The following is a 10537-nucleotide window of genomic DNA, read 5'->3' on the forward strand; positions in this document are numbered from 1 at the left end:
CTTGCACTACTGCACTCCAGCCTGGGTGACAGAGCAAGACTCTGTCTGAAAAAATACATATTTTTGAAAAAGGACAGTGATCCCTATCCCCGAGACACAGTAAAGAAAAGAGGTGGCTCTATGACTGCCCTGCCAGGGAGGGGGAACTGAGGGGGAGCTCAATGGACTCCCTGAGGTGAGGAGACAGAGCAGAAACTGGAGAGACCAAGGCAGCTAGACCTCTCAGGACAGAGTACCATAAATGAGTGAGCTGCACAGAGAAAGCCCTGGAGATCGGTAGAGAGTCTCCTCAGGCATCCAGCAGCACACTGGCCAGTGCTCATGCGGATGGAAGCTACCACAGGCTGGATTAGGGGAAATAGTGCCAAAAAAGATTGGAGGGAATGGTGCTTGATGCTCACACAGACTGAGAGTAGTGTTGTTTTCCACTGGCCAGACTGGAAAAACTAATAATTCACTGGCATTGGATAGAATTCTCAAGAAAGTTGTACCTTGGTAATAGGATTCTACCACTAGGAAGTCATCCACTTGCCTTTCCCCCAGCATCCCAGAAAAAGCTCTAGACTGAGCACAGCTCCGGCTCTGCCTAACAAATTACAAATATAAGACACAAAAGTATTAAACAGTTTCCAAGTAATTTCATCCCAGAACAAAGCTCAAGAAAATGTGTAGGAATACAAAATATTCAGCACCCAAAAAGGTAAAATCACAATGTCTGGCATCCAGTCAGAGATTACCAGACATTCAAAACACAACCTATGATGAGGATGTCATCAATTAATCAAAACCAACCCAGAACTTACACAGATGTTAGAATTATCAGAAAAAGACATTAAATGTTATTATAACTGTATTTCATGTGTTTGAAAAAGCTAATAGAATCATGAAAATCATTTTTTAAAACTGTAATAGAATTTCTAAAGATGAGAAAACTATTTTTGGGATTTAAAAAATACTGTATGGGATTCATGGCAGATTAGACATTACTTAACAAAAGGTTAGTGAATTTGAAGAAATAGCAATAAAACTTATCCAGAATAAGTGAGAGAAAAAAAAACAAAAACATGAACAGAGCATCAGTGAACTGTGGGACTATTTCAAGTGGCCCGATACATGGATAATTGGGATCCTGAAGGAGAAGAGCAAGAAAGTGGAGGAACAGAAAAAATATTTGAAGAAATGACTGAAAAATTTCCAAACACAATGAAAATTACAATCTCACAAATTCAAGAAGTTCAGTTAATCCTGAGAACCGGAAATATGAAAAACAACAACAACAAAACACCAAGGCACATCATCATCAAATTGCTCAAAACCAGTGATAAAGAAATAAAATAGGCCAGGCATGGTGGCTCGTGCCTGTAATCCCAGCACTTTGGGAGGCCAAGGCAGGCGGATCACCTGAGGTCGGGAGTTCGAGACCAGCTTGACCATCATGGAGAAACCCCGTCTCTATTAAAAATACAAAATTAGCTGGGCATGGTGGCACATGCCTGTAATCCCAGCTACTCTGGAGGCTGACGCAGGAGAATCACTTGAGCCCGGGAGGTGGAGGTTGGGGTGAGCCGAGATTGCACCATTACACTCCAGCCTGGGCAACAAGAGCAAAACTCCGTCTCAAAAAAAAAAAGAAACAAAACAAAAAACCAAACACACCCAGAGAAATAAGACACATTACATACAGAGAAACAGAGATAAGAGTGACACCAAATTTCTTATTGGGAACCACTAAGTGAGAAGGCACTGAACCACATCTTTATTTATCTATTTATTTATTTATTTATTTATTTATTATTTTATTTATTTATTTTTTTGAGACGGAGTCTTGCTCTATCGCAAAACACACACACACACACACACACACACACACACACACACACCCAGCAGCATTCCATTGTAAGATGAGAGTAGGCCCACACATTTCTAGGAGAAACAAGTAAACTTCCTGAGTAGGTGCCTTAGACTCTAATAGTATTTGCTCCTACTGTTTTGCAACATTTCTTTCCTTTTTTTTGTTTTGAGACAGAGTCTCACTCTGTCATCCAGGCTGTAGTGCAAAGACACGATCTCAGCTCACTGAGACCTCCGCCTCCTGGGTTCAAGGATTCTCCTACATCAGCCTCCCAAGTACTGGGATTACAGGCGTGTGCCACCACACCTGGCTAATTTTTGTATTTTTAGTAGAGATGGGGTTTCACCATGTTGGCCAAGCTGGTCTCGAGTCAACCTCAGGTGATCCACACACCTCGGCCTTCCAAGCATAAACCACTGCGCCCAGATATTTTGCAACATTTCTTTTTCTTTTTCTTTTCTTTTTTTTCTTTTGAGATAGAGTCTTGCTCTGTCGCCCAGGCTGGAGTGCAGTGGCATGCTCTTGGCTCATTACAACCTCTGCCTCCCAAGTTCAAGCAATTCTCACTTCTCAGCCTCTCGAGCAGCTAGAATTACAGGCATGCACTGCCACGCCCAGCTAACTTTTGTATTTTTAGTAGAGACAGGGTTTCACCATGTTGGTCAGGTTGGTCTTGAACTCCTGGCATCAAGTGATCCGCCCACCTCAGCCTCCCAAAATGCTGGGATTACAGGTGTGAATCATTGCGCCCGGCCCTGCGACATTTCTTAACCTGCAACTACGCCCTAATGGAAAATATTTTGTGATCAGTCAACAGAAAATGAAAAAGTGGGTCTGGTCCACACATTTTTCTGCCTGGAGTGCTAGCTCCCGTCAGAGGTAGACGGCTAGTGCTTTACAGACAAAGAAGAGGCCCAGAAAGTCGGCATTGAAGAAAAATCCTTGCAGAAGGCAAAACTTGTACATTGATTCACAGGCTATAGCTAATGGGTTGGCTGGACAATTAGAGACTTGAATAAAATTTTCCAGGTGGCCTGGGGGACAGGCAAGGGGATGGATTTCTCAGAATGGGCACAGAGTACCCATGGGAATGAATGCTCATTCATTCATGGGCACTTACTGGGGAGAAGGCTCTCAGTACCCAGGTGGACGAGACAGCCTCTTCTGAGGACATCCATTGGCCTCCTCCCCGGCCTTCCCCAGTGCTGCTCAAACAGCCCGTGGGCAGATGACTGAGGCAGCAGAGATGGAGGCTATGGAGGGGCTCAGAAGCATGACCTTTCCTCACCGAGGCTGATTTGGTATCCATATGGCTGAGTGCCCAACCCTCACAGCAGGGACCCACGCTGAGCTCCTAATGTGGTGCCATTCCCACAAGGTGCAGTTGCCCGGTGGCCAGCTTGATGACATTGGACCCCTTCCATCATGGAAAGGGCAGTGATTTATCCTCACATGTTTTATGTAAGGACTTGTTTTTCCAGCCACATCACTTCTCTCAGCACTACCATTTGTGGACTCGGACAACGCTTTATTTATCCCTCATCATGGCAACTCAAACACCATCCCTTTGGACTGAGGGACTCATTTCATGTTGAAGGAAGTGTGGCGGAGAGCTCATGGCCATGAAATTCCCTGAATTTACCATGCTCCCCATTACCCAGAAGCAGCTGGTTTGAGGGAATGGAGGAATCGTCTGCAGAAGATTCAGTTAAGGTGCCGGATGAGAGCCAATAGCCTATGAGGTTAAGCTGCCATCCTACAGGGTGTGGTGCGTGCCTCAACCCAGCAAATGGTATGTGGTGCCATCTCCCGACACCTCAAATGCATGGATCCAGGAACTGAGCAGTGGAGGCAGGAGGGGCCCTTCCCATTATTACACCAAATAACATACTGGAGGAATTTTGCCTTCCTTCCTGTGTGTGACCTTGGGCCAGTGTCCAGGAAAATGTTTCCATCAGGAAACACAGTCATGGTTTCGATGGATTACGGTGGAACTGCCCCTCCCCCCACTGGCAATTTCCGATTCCTCGTGCCGCTGAACCAACAGGCGGAGAAGGGATCACTGTGCTGGCTGGGATGACAATCCCCATCCTCAGAGGGAGTTTGCATTGAATCGATTCTCACACTGAGGCAAGGCGCGACTTACCACAGTCATGTACCACATAATGATGTTTTGGTCAGTGACTACCGCATACATGACAGTACTCCCATAAGATTAAATATTATATATGTATTTTTTTCTTTTTGAGATGGAGTCTCGCTCTGTTGCCCAGGCTGGAGTGCAGAGGCGCGATCTCGGCTCACTGCAAGCTCTGCCTCCTGGGTTCACACCATTCTCCTGCCTCAGCCTCTCGATTAGCTGGAATTACAGGCATGCACCACCACGCCCAGCTAACTTTTGTATTTTTAGTAGACACAGGGTTTCACCATGTTGGCCAGGTTGGTCTCGAACTCCTGGCCTCAAGTGATCCGCCCACCTCAGCCTCCCAAAGTGCTGGGATTACAGGTATGAGCCACCGCGCCCAGCCAATATTATATTTTTACTGGACCTGTTCTATGTTTAGAGACATAAATTCTTGCCATTGGGATATAGTTGCCTACAGTGTTCAGTACAGAAACGTGCTGCACAGGTTTGTAGCCTAAGAGCAAGAGCCTATACCATGTAGCCTGGGTGTGTCTGTCTAAGTTTGTGTAAGTTCACTCTCTGATGTTCACACAACAACACTGCCTAATGACACATTTCTCAGAATGCATACCTGCCACTAAGTGACGCATGACTGTAATTTTTTTTTTTTTTTTTTTTTTTTTTTTGAGACAGGTCTTGCTCTGTCGCCCAGGCTGGAGTACAGTGGCACAATCTTGGCTCACTGCATCCCTGACCTTCCCGGCTCAAGTGATCCTCCCGCCTTAGCACCAACACCCCACCCCCTGCCCCTTCTCAAGTAGCTGGGACTACTGGTATGCACCACCATACTTGGCTTTTTTTTTTTTTTTTTTTTTTTTTTTGCATTTTTTTGTAGAGTTAGAGTTTCACCATTTTGCCCAGGCTGGTCCCAAACTCCTAGGCTCAAGTGATCCGCCTGCCTTGGTCTCCCAAAGTGCTGGGATTACAGGCATGAGCCACCACACCCAGCTGTGACTGTACTTCTTGCTTAATGTTTTTTATTATCGGGAAAAGGCAAGGGAGCTCATTAAAGACAAGTCATAAAGGAGTCAGATTCTGAAGGAACAAAAGTTTGGGTTATCCCACCAAGGCTTAAAAAAAAAAAAGTGCTGGCCAGGTGCGGTGGCTCACAACTGTAATCTCAGTGCTTTGGGAGGCCGAGAGGGGCAGATCACTTGAGCCCAGGAGTTAAGAGACCAGCCTGAGCAACCTAGTGAGACCCCCCTCTCAAAAAAACACAAAAGCTAGCCAGGTACAGTGGCTCACGCCTGTAATCCCAGCACTTTGGGAGGCCGAGGCAGGCAGATCATGAGGTCAGGAGTTCAAGAACAGCCTGGCCAACATAGTGAAACCCCATCTCTACTAAAAATACAAAAATTAGCCAGGCGTGGTGATGAGTGTCTGTAGTCCCAGCTACTCGGGAGGCTGAGGCAGGAGAATCGCTTGAACCCGGGAAGGCCCTGAGCCTGGGAGGTGGAGGCTGCAGTGAGCCATGATTGCACCACTGCATTCCACGGGCGACAGAGTAAGACCCTGTCTCAAAAGAGTGAAAAAAAAAGTGCTGCTGAGGAGCCAGCCGAGGGGAGGGGCCATGAGATGGTGGCTGAGGAACGCTGCCTGGGCAGCGTGGCTGGGGGGCATCCGTCAGCGGGCTGCTTCCCTCCTGCCCATTCCCACCCCCTCCCACCTTAGTGAAGAGGCTGGCAGTGCCCAGCTCTCAGCCTTCAGGTTGATGCACACACAGTCGAGGGTGATGGGACGTCATGTGCCCTGGGTGCTGAAGACACAGGGCAAGGGTGGAGACCAAAGTTCAGCAGGGTGGATAGCTGCTGGATAGCTGCCTTTGCCCCTCTAGACCCACTCTCCATCCTGCTCTGTACCCCAGGTGGGCTGCGCCCACAGGCCACCTGGCCCCCCGACTGCTGGGTTTGGCCAGTGGGGGCTCTGGCATGTGGCTGGGAGCTGGCGGAGACGGAGGGAGTACTGATTCCCCAGGTTCCCCAGGAGCTGCGCCTTGGCCACGTCTTTCTACTGAAGTCTGGGGTCCCTCTCCTCGGAGCTCCTCTCTCCAGGATCCGGTCACTCCTCCCTCCTGCTGTCCTCAGAGGACCCAAAGGTGGAAACAGCTCCCACCCCTGCCTGACTTGGTGGCACCCTGCCCACATCTCAGTAAGGTGGCCTCTCTCATCCTCTCCTCCATCCCCTGCGTCAGTGTGACCCCTTCCGGGACTGCCTAAGACGCGACATGCACAGTGACACTCATAGCGGTGCTCCTGGTTTTAAAAATGAAAGCTTAGGCCAGGCGCGGTGGCTCACGCCTGTAATCCCAGCAATTCAGGAGGCTGAGGCAGGCAGATCACGAGGTCAGGAGTTTGAGACCAGCCTGGCCACTATAGTGAAACCCCATCTCTACTAAAAAATATATAAAAATTAACCAGGCATGGTGGCATGCTCCTGTAGTCCTAGCTACTCGGGAGGCTGAGACAGAAGAATCACTTAAACTCAGGAGGCGGAGGTTGCAGTGAGCTGAGATCGAGCCACACTCCAGCCTGGGTGACAGAGCGAGACTCCTTCTCAAAAAAAATAAAGGCCGGGCGTGGTGGCTCACACCTGTAATCCCAGCACTTTGGGAGGCTGAGGTGGGCGGATCACGAAGTCAGGAGATCAAGACCATCCTGGGTAACACAGTAAAACCCTGTCCTACTAAAAATAAAAAAAAAAATAGCCGGGTGTGGTGGCGGGCGCCTGTAGTCCCTGCTACTTGGGAGGCTGAGGCAGGAGAATGGCATGAACCCAGGAAGGTGGAGGTTGCAGTGAGCCGAGATTGTGCCACTGCACTCCAGCCTGGGCGACAGAGCGAGACTCTGTCTCAAAATAAATAAATAAATACATAAATAAATACATAAATTAAAATAAAATAAAAATAAAAACAAAAGGCTAAGTATCCATTGACAGACAAATAGGTAAAGAAATTACGATGCATCTGTCACATGGAACCCATGCAGCACTAGAGACATGAGGCAGGGCCACTTGTTCCAGCAACCCAGAGTGGCTGCCACCCACGGCGTGCACGGTTCTGGGTACTGAGGACTCCAGGGTGTCCCTTCTGGTCTAGGGGCGACAGGCCGCACACCAGGACACAGGGGAGTAAAAGAGAGAATTTTGGAGAGGGATGAGGATTGCGAGGACAGTGGATGGGATAACTGGTGTGTGAGGGGTGCCTGCCTTATAGATGGGAGAGGCCGGGAAGCCTCTATCCAGAGGTGACTTTTTAGGCAGATGCAAACAGCCAGGAGGAGTCAGCCCTGTGTGGCCTTCCAGGCACAGCAAAGCTCAGGACACAGATGGGAGCAGAAGGTGACTGCCGTGGGATGCTGGGGAGGTGCGCAGGGCCAGCCCCACAGGCCTGGACGAGCAGGGCTGGGCCTCGCAGGTGGGAGTCTCTGCAGCTCCCCCTTCCCTGCCCAGCATGGAGGAGTCCCCAGGCCCGCAACCCTGCCATTGGTTCCTAGGGTTTCCTGCTGCCTGACTCTGCGGCTCTTCTGAAGGGTGTTTCTCCTCCTCATTCTCAACATCCATGCTGACCACATTGAAGGTCAAGGGCATGGGCCAATACCCTGCCAGGGCCAGACACGTAGAGAGTGCCCACAGAAATGTCTGTGAGATGGAAGGAGGCAGAAAGCCAGTGATGAGGGAGGCAGGAGAGGATGCGAGGGGCCATAAGTGCTGCGGGAGGTGGGGGGCCATCTGGAAGGTGGCTGGGTGCATCAGGTGGTGGGGTGGGGGGGCGACAGCCTCTCTCCTCGTCTTTGTTCCGCTCTGCAGTGGTGGTGGTGGGCCAGGGAGTCAGGGGAGCCATTATCCTGGAGCCCCAAGTAGCCAGGGACAAACGCATAGTCTCAGAGAGCCAGGAGGCCGGTCCTGGAGACCCCACCAGGGCCTGGAAGAGGGGAGCCAGGCTGGGGACAGCCTCAGAGCAAAGCTGGACTGTGGGCCAGTGGCCCTGCATGCAGGCTGAAAACTTTCCCATCAACCAGGGTCCCAGTAGGAAAGAGCTGGCACCCTCAAATTAGGGTAAGTCTAGGTGGGTCTATTTGGAAAGAGCCCAATGAGGGGGACCACCAGGGCTGGTGCAGGAAGGAGCTAGCAGCAGCACGGCTGTCACCACCCATGTACTACGTCTTCCAATGTCCCCAGGGCCACTGCCACCTCTCTCCTGGCTGTGTGTCTGGGAGGCCGCCTGTGTGGGCGCCATCGGCCTGGGTCCTCTGGTTTGCACTTGGGGTCAGCTCCTGGAAGTCCTGATGGAGGCTGGGAGGGAGGGAGGAGACAGTAGAGGGTGTTTGTCTCCTGGCTCCTTCCCTGCTGCATGGCCCCGGGCAGTGACCCCGGCCAGAAGTCACTGTCCTGTCCAGACAGCCAAGAGTCAGCGACGCTGTCTGCTCTGCGTTCCAGTCTGCGTGGCCTTCACTTCTTCCTTCCAGCCGAGGGTGGAGCCAGCCTGTTCTCTCCCAGCCCCAGGGCTGGCGGCGCTGCCCGGCCTACACTGTCCTCTCTGAGCCTGCTGCCTGTTGCTTCTAGGCACCTTGGTCTAGGCCTGGCCACAAGCCCTGCCCTCATGATCCCCTCGCAAATGTCCTTCAGGGCAACACCCCACTGCAGCCAGGAATGTTCCCTGCATTGAAGAGCAGTGAAGCCAGCAGGGCCCGCCTGAGACGCCCTGTGAGTCGGGGAGAGGGCTCACCCACTGACTCTGACCTCCGTGACCTCCAGTGCCTCCCCTGAAAGGGGAGGAGGAGCTGGAGGTCACAGAGTCGCCCAAAAGGGGAAGAGGAGCCTCTGTTGTCATCCTTGTGAGGCTTCACGGAGGTTGCGGGTGCAGCCCGCAGTCACACTGGGGACAGAATGTACAGACAGCCTTCTGTGGTGCTAACAGGCAGCAGCTGATGACGTGATGCAAGGTGAGAGGCTGGCGGCGCTGACCAGCGCGGCCTGCGCAACCCGTCTGAGCGCCACTGTGCTCCCCTCCCCAGCGGCCTCGCCCAGCTTCCCTGGGCCGCCAGAGGCATCTTCCCCGAGGCTAGTAAAGCAGGCTTCTCTCCTGCCCAGAAGCCTGCCGGGGGTCCTCACTGCCTTGAGGATAAAGGGGGGCTCCTGGGCCTCCATCCGGGCCCTTTGGAGCCTCTGATCTAGGATTTCCCTTCCCAGAGCCCACAGCACGACCTGAGGGAATTACTCACGCCTGGGTGGGGTGGGTGTGGAGGCTGGGCCAGGAAGTCAAGGAGAGGCAGATGGAGAGGGCCATTAGGAGGTACTAAGGATTCAGTCATGGCTGCAAACACTGCACATCAAGCCTGTCCAACCTGCTGCGGCCGAACGGGGCTCAGGACGACTTTGGATACGGCCCAACACGAATTCAAAAACTTCCTTTAAAAAAGGCTGGGCGCAGTGGCTCACGCCTGTAATCCCAGCACTTTGGGAGGCTGAGGTGGGCAGATCACCTGAGGTCAGGAGTTTGAGACCAGCCTGACCAACATGGTGAGTAGTCCCAGCTACTCGGGAGGCTGAGGCAGGAGAATTGCTGGAACTTGAGAGGTGGAGGTTGCAGTGAGCCAAGGTCACACCATTGCACTCCAGCCTGGCAACAGAGCGAGACTCTGTCTCAAAAACAAACAAACAAGCAAACAAACAAACAAGAGCACTCATCTCAACGGCCTCTGTGTGCTCAGCGCTTCCCTCACACCTGCTCAAATAGCTGCACGTGGCCTTGCTCCCCTCCTCACTGTGCAGATAAGGAAACTGAGGCTCAGAGTGGGCGAGAGACTCGCTCAGGGGCACACAGTGAACAGAGGGAGGTGCCTGGACTTTATCTGAACTGGCATGGTTGGCAGAGGCCGGGCATCGCCCCTGAGCATGGAGATGTCCACAGAGGCTGCAAGGCTGGCATATCCTGTCTGGGGTGCGGACTGAGGAGGCCCACTCTCTGGGAGAGGCAGTCTGAGGACACTCCTGTCCCTCTGGCCACCTTGTACTTCTCAGAGAGTCGTCTCCAGATAGGACTGGCAGCAACAGCGCCTGGAAACTTGTTTGAAATGCACCCCAGACCCACACACCCAGAGCCGCTGGGGCTGGGCCCAGGGGCTACAGGCGATTCTGCTGCACACTCCAGGTTGAGAGCTCCCGCTGTTGGCTCTAGAGTGACACCTGCGGTGCAGTTTCCCTCGAGGGCCTCTGCTGTTGGCCAGGACGGGCACTCACCTACCTCCTATTCCCAGCACCACCCTCCATCTCTGGCCAGGGCGAAGCAAGAGTGGAGGGAGGGAGGTTTGGGGACGTTCAGGGTGATATCAAGTCTGGACAGCTGCCATGGCCAGTCCATCACCTCCCCTGTCTGAGCCAGGGGTGGATCATACACTCATTAGCAGATTATTACTCATCTACTAAATGGGTAACACCTCGGCCCCGCCGCACAAGGCTGTGAGGCTAGCGTGAGAGTCTGCACCAAGTGGGGGTAGAGGTAC

This window comes from Pongo pygmaeus, chromosome 15, assembly GCF_028885625.2.
Source record: "Pongo pygmaeus isolate AG05252 chromosome 15, NHGRI_mPonPyg2-v2.0_pri, whole genome shotgun sequence".
In the NCBI taxonomy this organism is placed as follows: domain Eukaryota; kingdom Metazoa; phylum Chordata; class Mammalia; order Primates; family Hominidae; genus Pongo; species Pongo pygmaeus.